The sequence below is a fragment of the Mobula hypostoma genome, chromosome 2 (genome assembly GCF_963921235.1).
Source record: "Mobula hypostoma chromosome 2, sMobHyp1.1, whole genome shotgun sequence".
In the NCBI taxonomy this organism is placed as follows: Eukaryota; Metazoa; Chordata; class Chondrichthyes; order Myliobatiformes; family Myliobatidae; genus Mobula; species Mobula hypostoma.
In genome coordinates, this window is record NC_086098.1 from 55,012,790 (window position 1) to 55,025,254 (window position 12,465).

The 12,465-nt window shown below is 42.1% G+C and overlaps 1 protein-coding gene across 3 annotated transcripts in view; it reads left to right on the forward strand.

The window, feature by feature from the left end:
• The window catches only part of LOC134340262 (CYFIP-related Rac1 interactor A), a 224,575-nt gene that overhangs the window by 63,501 nt on the left and 148,609 nt on the right, over positions 1–12,465 (forward strand). The window contains exon 1 of one of the 3 annotated variants that reach the window (XM_063037309.1): positions 3,018–3,245. The exons of the other annotated variants lie outside the window; for them this stretch is intronic. The gene's annotated coding sequence lies outside the window, so the exon portion shown is untranslated. Of the gene's footprint in view, positions 1–3,017; positions 3,246–12,465 lie in introns of those variants that run through there. 3 annotated transcript variants of the gene reach the window in all.

The following is a 12,465-nucleotide window of genomic DNA, read 5'->3' on the forward strand; positions in this document are numbered from 1 at the left end:
TTTAAATGAACAAGGATATGTACACACACAAGATTACTCAAATATTACTTGCATTTTAAATACACAATATCACAAAGTACCATACTTGTATATTGGCAAGACAAGTGAGTGTATGAGAAATTTTGAAGGAGATTGTCCACCCTCCCTACTCAAGACGGATCTGTTGAAGTAGCCTTTGTGATCTCATAACAAGGAATGTGCATGACATCAGCTTAACTAATAGGGCTCACTATTGACTGGCACGAGCTCAGTTTGTTAACTCTGGGGGAATTCACAAACATTCAATACTTGAGTTGTTTTGGAAATCTGTCAGACAATGATGTTAGTGTCAGATACTGCATGACCTCTCCTTTTCATTACCATTTTAATTTATTTTGAAATTAAATTGTCATTTTGGTGTAAAAACTGAAAACTCTCCATTCTGCAAAGTTTGCCAACAGTGATAATTGCTGGCAGTTTTACTAAATGTTTGTTTAATTGAATATTCTACATCATGACAAACTAAAGATGACAAATGTGTTTACAAATCCATTGAGCTTGATGGAGCAGATGCATATGATTTTTAAGTTTATTTAGTTTGGTGTTAACAAAAGAGTGGTTGGAATCAAATATCACTTTTTTGCTTCAGCTAAATTAAATAGCCTAACTTTTTTTTTATTGTCATGTGGTTGCTTCTGATAAGATGCCGGGATTTAGTAGAGGGAATAGCTATTTTCTTCAGCTGTCCCTTTAACTGATTATTTGGAACATCTCAGCATTCTTCGTTACATCCATGATTGGTGTGTTTCATATTTATTTCCCACCTTAATAAATGCAGTAACATGGGAACCTTATAAATACTGAAAGCAGATGTGAGCAATGCAGTGTCAGCTGTTCCATTGCTACTGAGAAATACTTAGGAGTTTTCTGCTTTGGATGCTGAAGGGAAAATCTAAATGACACAAGCTTCTGTTTTGTTTTCTAGTTCCTCTTTATTCTAAGAACTTTTAGTTTTATTGCTGTTTATAGAAATAAGGAAGTAGAAGAAATAATAAACTGGTAAGATTTGAGATTATTCTCAAAACTGTAATTGTAGAATTTTTGCCTGTCAGCTAGATTTTTTAATGGCAACACGACAGCGAATTCCAGAAACAAGTTTTATATCATCGGCATATGTCATGAAATGTATTGTTTTGCAGCAGCAGAACATTGCAATCCATAATAAAAACTATCAATTACAGTAAGTATTTTGTATTAAAAATGAAAATTAAATGAAATAAGTAGCGAGAAAAGAGAAGAAACAGAATACAGAGGTGGTGCTTATGGGTTCATTGTCCATTCAGAAATCTGACGGCAGAGGGGAAGAAGATGTTCCTGAAACGTTGTGTGCCAACAGGCTTCTGTACCTCCTCCATGACAGTAGCACTGAAAAGAGGGCATGTCCTGGGTGATGTGAGTCCTTAATGATGGATGCCATTTTTGAAAGGCATCGCCTTTTGAAGGTGTCCTGGTTGCTGGGAAGGCTGGTGCTGATGATGGAGCTGGCAGAGTTTACAACTTTATGCAGCTTTTTCCTGACCTGCGCAGTGGCAATTCCATACCAGCCAGTGGTGTAACTGGTTAGAATGCTGTCCATGGTACGTCTGTAGAAATTTCAAAGATGGTGCCCCGTGTGGCGGCTGTGTTGCAAGCTGTATTCCAACTGTACAGTGTACTGTTAATTTCTGCGATTTCTTTCGCATTTCTTGTTCAAGTAGCTGATAGTCACATCGGATACGATAGACTGACTCTTCTGAACAACGGGAAGACGGCATCTACCCACTACGTGCCGCCTTTTCTACACTGGGATCCCCTGCTTGCGCGATCAATGGGGGGGCTCACCTACCACACCGCTGCTACCTCGGAAGTGGCGTTGGAGGTGAGGGAGAAGGGCCGGTGTCCTAGTGAGGTTGAGATGGCGTGCTAATCAGCCACTGCTCCCTAGCATACTCCTGGCTAACGTTCGGTCCCTGGACAGTAAGCTGGGCGAACTGAGAGCCAAAATCTCCTACCAGCAGGAAACAAAGGAATGTGCTTCGTGGAGACCTGGCTGATGGATGAGATGCTGGATCATGCCATTGAGCCCTCCGGGTTCTCCCTGTTCCAGGCAGACATGTCAGAAACCTCTCTGGGAAGAGTAAAGGAGGTGGGGTATGCTTCAGGGTCAAAGGTGCCTGGAGTGGCCCCTGGAACATGTATGCCCTCAATTCCTTTTGTTCCCCAGATCTGGAGCTCCTGGTGCTGCTGTGTAGACCTTTCTGGTTGCCTAGGAAGTTTGTGGCTGTTATTATCACAGCTGTATATTCTGCCGCAGGCTGATACTGACCTGGCTCTCAAGGAACTGTGCAAGACCATCAGCACCCTGGAAACTGCACACCCGGAGTCTGCCTTCATTGTTGCTGGTGACTTTAATAGAGCATTGCTGACTAAAGTCTCACCGAATTTTTATCAACACATCCAGGTGAGCACGCAGGGAGATAGCATACTTGACCACTGCTACTCTCCCTTTCGCAATGCTTACAAAGCGCTCCTTTGACCCCCATTGGGAAAATCGGATCACTCTTCGATTCTGCTTTTGCTGACGTACAGGCAGAAGCTGAAATAAGAGGCAGCCATAGTTAAAACCGTCCACTGTTGGTCCGACCAATCAACCTCCATGTTGCAGGACTGCTTTGATGATGTCTCACGGAAGGGGTCACGAGTTTCATCTGGAAGTGCATCGAGGATGTTGCCCCCCAGAAATCGGTTATGGACTTTACAAACCAGAAACCCTGGATCAGCAGTTCCATGCGAGCAGCACTTACTGTGTGACACGGAGCTCATGTTGCCAGTGACCAATAGGAGCTCAAGAAATGCAGCTGCGATCTGCGCAAAAGTCATCAAGGCAGCAAAACAACAATACAGGGATAAGATCCAGACACAACACAATCCAGCAACAACACATGCAGCTTAGGGCAAGGTCTGCACATCATCGCAGACTTCAAAGCCAAACGCAGTGGAGTTTCCAACATTGCTGCCTCTCTCCCAGACAAGCTAGCTCTTTTATGCTCGATTCGATGTTACCACCACTGAGCCCCTGAGAAGACTTACAGCTGATAGGACTTGCAGCTTGGTCAACTCTGAGGCCGAAGTATGCATGTCTTTCCAACGAGTGAGCAGTCGCAAGGCTGCTGGACGGAATGGCATCCCAGGGCGGGTACTGAGAGTGTGCGCGGCACAACTGACAGGTACGTTTACAGACATATATAATCTCTCCATCTCCCAGTGTAAAGTGCCCTCCTGCATCAGAACATACACCATTGTTCTTGTACCTATAAAGACCAAGGTAACAAGTCTGAATGACTGGTGTCCTGTCACACTCACCTCAAAAATAAGCAAATCCTTTGAGAGGCTGGTCAAGGACTACATCTGCAGCATGCTACCACCCACACTGGACCTCTACAATTCGCCTACTGACGCATCCGATCAACAGATAATGCAATAGCCACAGCTCTACATACCGTCCTTAGACATCTGGAGAAGAGGGATGCTTATGTAAAAATGCTGTTCTTGGACTGCACTTCATCTTATTCAACACCATAATTCCCTCCAGGCTCAACTAGAAGCTCAGAGTCTCTGTCTTCATCCTGCCTTGTGCAGCTGGATCCTGGACTTCCTGTCAGATTGCCAGCAGGTGGTAAGAGTGGGCTCCCTCACCCCTGCCCCTCTGACCCTCAACACAGGTGTCACTCAGGGCTGTGTCCTAAGCCCTCTCCTTTACTCTCTGTATACCCATGACTGTGTCGCCATCCACAGTTCCAATCTGCTAGTTAAATTTGCTGAAGGTACTACACAGATTGGCCTGATCTCAAATAATAATGAGGCAGCCTACAGAGAAGTCATCACCCTGACACAGTGGTGACAAGAAAACAACCTCTCCCTCAACATCGCAAAAACAAAGGAGCTGGTTGTGGACGACAGGAGGAATGGAGACAGGCTAATCCCCATTGACATCAATAGATCTGGGGTTGAGAGGGTGAACAGCTTCAAGTTCCTCAGCATTAAACATCACCAAGGATTTCACGTGGTCTGTACATGCTGGCTGTGTGGTGAAGCAGGTACAACAGTTCTGCTTTCACCTCAGACAGTTGAAGAAGTTTAGTGGGTGCCCCCAAATCCTACAAACTTTCTACAGTGGTACAATTGAGAGCATCCTGACTGGCTGCATCACTGCCAGGTATGGGAACTGTACTTCCCTCAATCCCAGGACTCTGCAGAGAGTGGTGCAGACAGCCCAGTGCATCTGTAGTTGTAAACTTCCCACTATTCAGGACACTTACAAAGACAGGTGTGTAAAAGGGGTCCGAAAGATCATTGGAGACCCAAGTCACCCCAACCACAAACTGTTCCAGCTGCTACCATCTGGGAAACAGTACCGCAGCATAAAAGCCAAGACCAACACGCTCCGGGACAGCTTCTTCCACTAGGCCATCAGACTGCGTAACTCATGCTGACACAACTGTATTTCTAAGTTATATTGACTACCCTGTTGTACGTACTATTTATTATAAGTTACTAAAATTGCACTTTTAGACAGAGATGTAACATAAAGATTTTTACTCCTCATGTATATATGAAGGATGTAAGTAATAAAGTCAATTCAATTTGCAGGTGTCTTTGGTGACATATCAATTCTCCATAAACTCCTAATGAAATGGAGCCCCTGTCATTCCTTCTTTGTATTTTGGGCCCAGGATAGATGCTCAGAGATTTTCACACCCAGGATCTTGAAACTGCTCACTCTTTCCACTTGTAATCCCTCAGTGAGGAATGGTGTGTGTTCCCTCAACTTCCCCTTTACTGAGGTCTGCAATCTGTTCCTTGGTCTTACTGACATTGAGTGCAAACTCCACATCTTTACTTATAGGACTTGCTACAATTACTCACTGAAACATGTTCCCTTTTTTCCTGAAGTGTTCATTGTAAGGGTAAAAAGCTATCTTTCCCACTCGTATTCAAGGACGAGAACCACAATCAGCGAGGCTACAGTTAATTCACGTCCTTCATTTATGTCTATATTGTGATAGAGGGCTCTGTCACTGGCCTTGAGCAGCACTGCGGTAATTTCACAGCCCCGAAGTAGCACGTGCAAACACATACTGGGTTTGACAGTTAAGTCTATTAATACAGGAATGTTTAAATTAGTTATGTTTGTTGTTTGCCTGCTCATTTGTTTGTGGTTTGGCAGTTCCAGATACGGCTCGGCAAAACCGAGGCATTGCTTCCAGGCCAGTATAATTTGTGAGAAAGTGCATGTGCACAGTGTGCAGACAGGGCATACCATGGACAAAATGGAGCTCAGTGTAGTCCTCAGGGTGTTATTGGATAGATCCTACTTGTAGGTTTTTGTAAATTAATTTGAAGAAAGAGTTACACACACAATCCAATCTTCCGTCCTTGGACTCACTTTACACCGCACGCTGTCGGAGCAGTGCTGCCAGGATAACCATGGACATGACCCAAACAGCCAACACACTTTTCGTCCCTCTTCCCTCCGGGAGAAGGCTCAGGAGCTTGAAGACTCATACGGCCAGATTTGGGAACAGCTTCTTTCCAACTGTGATAAGACTGCTGAACGGATCCTGACCCGGATCTGGGCTGTACCCTCCAAATATCCGGACCTGCCTCTCAGTTTTTTTGCACTACCTTACTTTCCCTTTTCTATTTTCTATGTATGATAGATAATTTTAATTATTAATATTTACTATCGATTTGTACTCCAGGGAGCGCGAAGCGCAGAGTCAAATATCGCTGTGATGATTGTACACTCTAGTTTCAATTGTTTGGCGACAATAAAGTATAAAGTAAATACCATTGATTTGCATAAATATCACATTGTGAGTATGTGAGAGAAAGATATACAAATGTTTGTATATTGTGATTTACTGATGTCACTTAAGATAGCAAAAAAAAAAATGCCAACTAAATTATATTACACAAGTGGATTTCTCCTGGGGTGTCGGTTTTTTTCAAAACAGAGGAGGGTGAAAAATTGGGAGCACTTAATAAAACACCTGATCTGCTATTGCAATGGAGCCAGTTTTTTTTTCCAAGAGACCTGGAGCCCCTCGCAATATAGAAACCAAGTATTGCTATTCTTAACTGATCAGGAATTATTTGGTGTATATTAAAATTTGCCAGCTATTTCATGGAGTAAAGTTTGCTTTGATTATTTTAGCTTTCTGCCTTAACTGCAAACTTGATAGATTCTTCTGTCCTTTACCAGTAATTCACAAAGATTCCAGGAAATTCTGTTACTGTTGTAAACATCACAAGATTTACACAGGACTTTCTACCTTTCCCTCTGGCCTTGTCCTTGTTCCCCTCTCCCTCTCTTCCACCAGCCCACCCACTTTTGTGTGATATTGCGTTCATGAACTCAGAATGGCAAATAAATACGAATCTTCTAATAAACATGAATTTTCATTTTAGTTGAACGTTTACTATTGTTTTGGGAAAGGCCTAGTTTTTGGCTCCTTTGCTGACCATTCGATTCAATACAGCATCAAGAAATTTGGTCATGCAGATATCTGATCCTGTTCTAAAGAACCTCTATGGATGCAAATGGCCCTTTTCTTTATTATTAATACAAATATTTTGCCTCAGTGAGGGAATTTGGTAAAATGCTTGTAATTCATTTTTTTTAGACGTAAAACAGTGAAGTAATGTTTCAGTTAACCAAGCAATTTAAAGGGAGCACGGGAAACCAGTCTTGGTGAGTTTCAAGGGAGTGTGGTAAACATCACCCAATGTTAGTCAAGTGGCAAACCATTGAGATAGCTGATGTGGCTCATTGCCCACATTGAGTCTGGCTCCCTTGTACTTTTGTCTTTGGAACATACTTGCTCGATTCTAGTGCAGCATGTGGAGCACGGCTGGAACACTGATGTCAGCTAAAGATTTCCACGTTCAGTTATACACATGCAAAAATACCAAAGCTGCTGCCAGTTTCAGGGTATAATAGTGGTGAACAAGCCGGAACATATCCTGCTGTAACTTTTCCAGAATCGTGGTTACACTAAATTGATGTGGCTTTTTGTAGATATTGATGTGTTCTTTTTAACCATAACTAAAATGTATTATTTGTTGATGTTTTACAGTTCCAGTACGGGAAGATTTTGTTCTCTGCTGCTTTACTCTTTAGCAATGTAGAATGGGCAAGGTGGGAGAAGGGTCACAGACTTCAGTTCTTCATTATCAATATCCACTCAGCCAGGCATGCCTGTTTCCCATTAAGTTGGTGATGACAAGAGCATGCATGCATTGTTGTGCTGAGATGAATTCATTGAGCTAGTTTCTACCTAAAAACATACAGAATATAATGCTGTACAACTTGGGTAGGATTTTTTGCAAGACGAATGCTACTTTTACTGAAATAGTTAAATTTCTTTCAACATAATTCCTTCATGGCAGAAATATGGTTTTGATTAGGTAGTTACCATGTTTTTACTGAACTGGGCAATTGAGAGTGATCATTGCATAGATTTTTGCTCCAAAGCAAATTAACTTTTGTTTTGAAAAAAACCTACACCTCAGGAGAAATCTATTTACATAACGTAATTTAGTTGGCTTTTTTTTTTGCTTATCTTAAGTAAACTACAATACATAGAATTGTAATACTTTTGTTTTCTGTTGAGGTTGAATAAAGTATTGCAAGGAATCCATGAAGATGCTTCTGAATTGTGTAGACAAGGTCAAACAGGTTTAGAGTTTAAATGGTTTATATGTGGGAGGCATATTAAAATGCACAATAATATAACAGCACATACCCATGAATGGCAGAGTGTACTAGCAAATAGCGGTATGCATGGTTGACATTATTCATTGTATAGAATATTATTAATAGAATATTTGATTAGAAAATCCATGGTTTTAATGTTAGATAAGAAAGATTTTAGCTGACAAATTTAAAAAAACAAAGTTTCTTCCATTTTCATCCTACACGTGCCCCATTGCATCTACACCCACACAGCTCATGTAGAGTATAGTTCCCTCTAGCAGGTTGTCATGGAAACTCACATTTCAGCAGGAAGTTGAAAAGGATTTCTTTTTTTAAGATGTATTCTTTTAGCTATTTTTGGACATAGGTGTTATAATGTGGGCGAATTGGGATGGACTGTGTGTGCATGCCTTAATTCAGCTTTTTGTAAAGGAAATGAGTAGTCGTTGTGGTCTTTGGCTGCTTCCCTATAACTTGGACCAAATAGGGTAAAGCTATTTTTGTTGCTTAAATTTTCCAAAGATTTGAGCAGCTGGTTCTTGTACCAGTGGTCAGAAGTGCTCAGAATTTTAGTTGGAGGATTCCTTAATATTTTTAATATCTTGATTGAAGCTCCCTTTGGAGTTGGACTCCTGGTCAGCATTAAGGCTATGTTCACCTGCATTCTCTAGGGCTTGACGAAGGGTCTCGGCCTGAAACGTCAACTGCACGTCAACCTAGAGATGCTGCCTGGCCTGCTGCGTTCACCAGCAACTTTTATGTGTGTTGTTTGTTCTCTAGGGCTTTGTCACTTCCATCTGGTGCTTGGACTTGACATTTGTAACATAGATAACATCATTTGGAAGAACTAGTGAAACTGCTTGATGAAGTTCAAGTTCAGAATCAGATTCGAGTTTCTTATCACTGCCTTATTTGACATGAAATCTGTTGCTTTGCCGCAGCAGTACTGTGCAATGCATAAAGTGCACTATAAATTAAAGTAAGAAATATACATTAAAGATTTTAACTTAAGTACTGCACAAGTAAGTGTTCAGCAGTCTGATGCTGAAGAAGAAGAAGCTAAAACACTACAAGCTCCTATACCACCTCTCTGATGGTAGTATTAAGTAGAGAGCATGTCCTGGCTGGTGGGGGGCAGGGGGTGGTTACTTAATGATGTTTGCCACCATTTTGAGGTATCCCCTTTTGAAGGTGTTCTCGATAGTAGGGAGGCTTGTGCCCATGATGAAGCTGGCTGAGTTAATAACTCTCTGCTAATAAAGAGAGTTAATAACTCTCTTTTCCCTATCCTGTGCAGTGGCCCCTCCATATCAGATGGTGATAAAACCAATTAGAATGCCCTGTACGTTACCATCAGATGTACTGTTGCCATGGGCATATGGACCCAAAGTATAAATGCCATGAAAATTAGCTTTTTACAGCAGCAGCATGGTACATTAGTAGATGAGGGCAAACATAGGTTAAGATAAACTGAAGTTAACTTAAATTTTGTATAAGTTACACCTGTGCAAAATAAATAATAACATAAACTTAACAACACTAATGCAGGATTTGAGAGAGAGGGGGGGAAAACAATACTCCAAGGTAGCGTTAAGGGGTTTTCCAGGTTAGTTGAAGAAATTGATGGCTGTGGGGAAGAAGCTGTTGTTGAGCTTTGAGTTGTGGTGCTTTGGGCTCCTGTACCCTCTGACCAATGGTAACATTGAGTAGAGAGCATTGCCTAAATGGTAGCGGTTCCAATGATGGATGTTGCTTACCTGAGCTCATGTAGAAATCCTTGCTGATAGAACTGGCTGAGTCAACTACTCTGTAGCTTTTTGCATTCTTGTGCATTGGAGTTTCCATACCAGCAGTCAAAATAAGACCAGAAGATATAGGAGCAGAATTAAGCTGTTTGGTCCATCGAGTGTGCTCTGCCATTTCATCATGGCTGATCTTGTTTCCCTCTCAGCTCCAATCTCTTGCCTTCTCCCCATATCCCTTCATGCCCTGACCAATCAAGAATCCATAAACCTCTGCCTTAAATATACATGAAGACTTGGCCTCCACAGCTGCTTGTAACAAAAAATGCCACCGCTTCACCACTCTCTGGCAAAAGAAATTCCGCCTCATCTCCATTCTAATAGGATGCCCCTCTTTTCTGAGACTGTGTACTTTGGTCTTAGACTGTCCCACCATAGGAATCATCCTCTCCACATCCATTCTATCAAAGCCTTTCACAATTGGATTGGCTTCAATGACGTTATCCTTCATTCATCTGAATTCCAGCACATACAGACTCAGAGCTATCGGACTCTCTTCAATGACAATCCATTTAATCCTGGAATCATTTTCGTGAACCTCCTTTGACCCCCTTTCAGTTTCAGCTCATACTTTCCAAGATAAGGGTGGGTCTCAAACCTGCTCACAATACTCCAAATGCGGCCTCGCCAGTGCTTTATAAAGTCTCAACATTACATCCTTGCTTTTATGTTCTAGTCCTTTGAAATGAATGCTAACATTGCATTTGCCTTCCTTACCGTGGACTAAACCTACAAATTAAACTTTAGAGAATCCTGCACAAGGAGTCCCAAGTCCCTTTGCATCTCAGGTTTTTGTATTTCTCTCCATTTAGAAAATAGTCAACCCTTTCATTTCTTCTACCAAAGTGCATGACCATGCACTTCCAGACTCTGTATTCCATCTGCCATTTCTTTGCCCATTCTCCTAATCTAAGTCCTTCTGTAGCCTCTCTACTACCTCAAAACTACCTACCTTTCCACCTATCTTCATATCGTCTGTAAACTTTGCAACAAAGCCATGAATTCCATCCAAATCATTAACATATAACATAAAAATAATCGGTACCAACACAGGCTCCTGAAGAACACCGCTAGTTACTGACAGCCAGTCAGAAAAGGCTCCTCTTTATTACCACTCTTTGCCTCCCGCCAATCAAACACTGCTTTATCCATGCTAGAATCTTTCCTGTCATACCGTGGACTTGTAGCTTGTTAAGCAGGCTCGTGTGGCACCTTGTCAAAGGCCTTCTGAAAATCCAAGTACACAACATCAACCGATTCTCCTTTGTCTATCGTGCTTGTTAATTCCTTAAAGAATTCCAACAGATTTATCCGGCAAGATTTTCCCTTGAGGAAACCATGCTGACCACTGCCTATTTTTTTCATGTGTCTCCAAGTATCCTGAGACTTCATCTTTAACAATCAACTACAACATCTTCCCAACCACTCAGGCGGACTAACTGGTCTATAATTTCCTTTCTTCTGTCTCTCTCCCTTCTTGAAAAGTGGAGTGACATTTGCAATTTTCCAGTCTTCCGGAACCATTCCAGAATCTAGTGATTCTTGAAAAATCATTACTAATGCCTCCACAATCTCTTCATCCACCTCTTTCAGAACTCTGGGGTGTACACCATCTGGTCCAGGTGACTTATTTACCTTCAGACCTTTCAGTTTCCCAGGAAAGTTCTCTAGTTATGGTAACTTCACACACTTCATGCCCCCTGACACTCTAGATCTTCCGCCACCCTGATGCAACATACTCACTCAGTTCATCCGTGATTTTATTGTCCCTCATTACTACCTCTCCAGCATTGTTTTCCAGCAGTCCAATATCCACTGTCACCTCTCTTTTACATTTTATGTATCTGAAGAAACTTTTGATATCCTCTTTAATTTTATTGGCTAGTGTACTCTCATATTCCATTTTTACTCTGCAGGGAATGCTTTTCTCTGCAAAAGTTCGCCAGAGTCTTCACTGACAAGCCATTTTTGGTCCCCTAATCTGAGGAAAGACATCCTTGCCATTGAGGGAGTACAAAGAAGGTTTACCAGATTGATTCCTGGGATGGCAGGACTTTCATATGAAGAAAGACTGGATGAACTGGGCTTGTACTCGTTGGAATTTAGAAGATTGAGGGGGGATCTGATTGAAATGTATAAGATCCTAAAGGGATTGGACAGGCTAGATGCAGGAAGATTGTTCCTGATGTTGGGGAAGTCCAGAACGAGGGACCACAGTTTGAGGATAGAGGGGAAGCCTTTTAGGACCGAGATTAGGAAAAACTTCTTCACACAGAGAGTGGTGAATCTGTGGAATTCTCTGCCACAGGAAACAGTTGAGGCCAGTTGATTGGCTATATTTAAGAGGGAGTTAGATATGGCCCTTGTGGCTACGGGGGTCAGGGGGTATGGAGGGAAGGCTGGGGCGGGGTTCTGAGTTGGAGGATCAGCCATGATCATAATAAATGGTGGTGCAGGCTCGAAGGGCCGAATGGCCTACTCCTGCACCTATTTTCTATGTTTCTATATCTCCTTAACTTTTTATGAAACTAGAGTCTTCATCGTGTGTGTGCTAGTCTCAGGATAGCACTTTGGTGACACTTAGGAACTACCTTTTGAACCAAAGACCCCTCATGCGTGTTTGCTTGACTTCACCTTTCAGAAGTCCATGATCAATTCCTTGGACTTCATCATGTTGAGTGCAAGACTGACATTATGAAATCAACCAATGAATGTATCTCACTCATGAGAAGGAAGTGCAGTGACCAAGGGGAAATATAAACCTCGTGGAGTAAATGGTGAAACTGATCTGGTCAAACTGTGCCTGGAGTCCTATACTGATGCAGCACAGAAAGTAGGCATTCAACCCAACATACCTGTGGCAGCATTTTAAAGAGCTGTGCATAA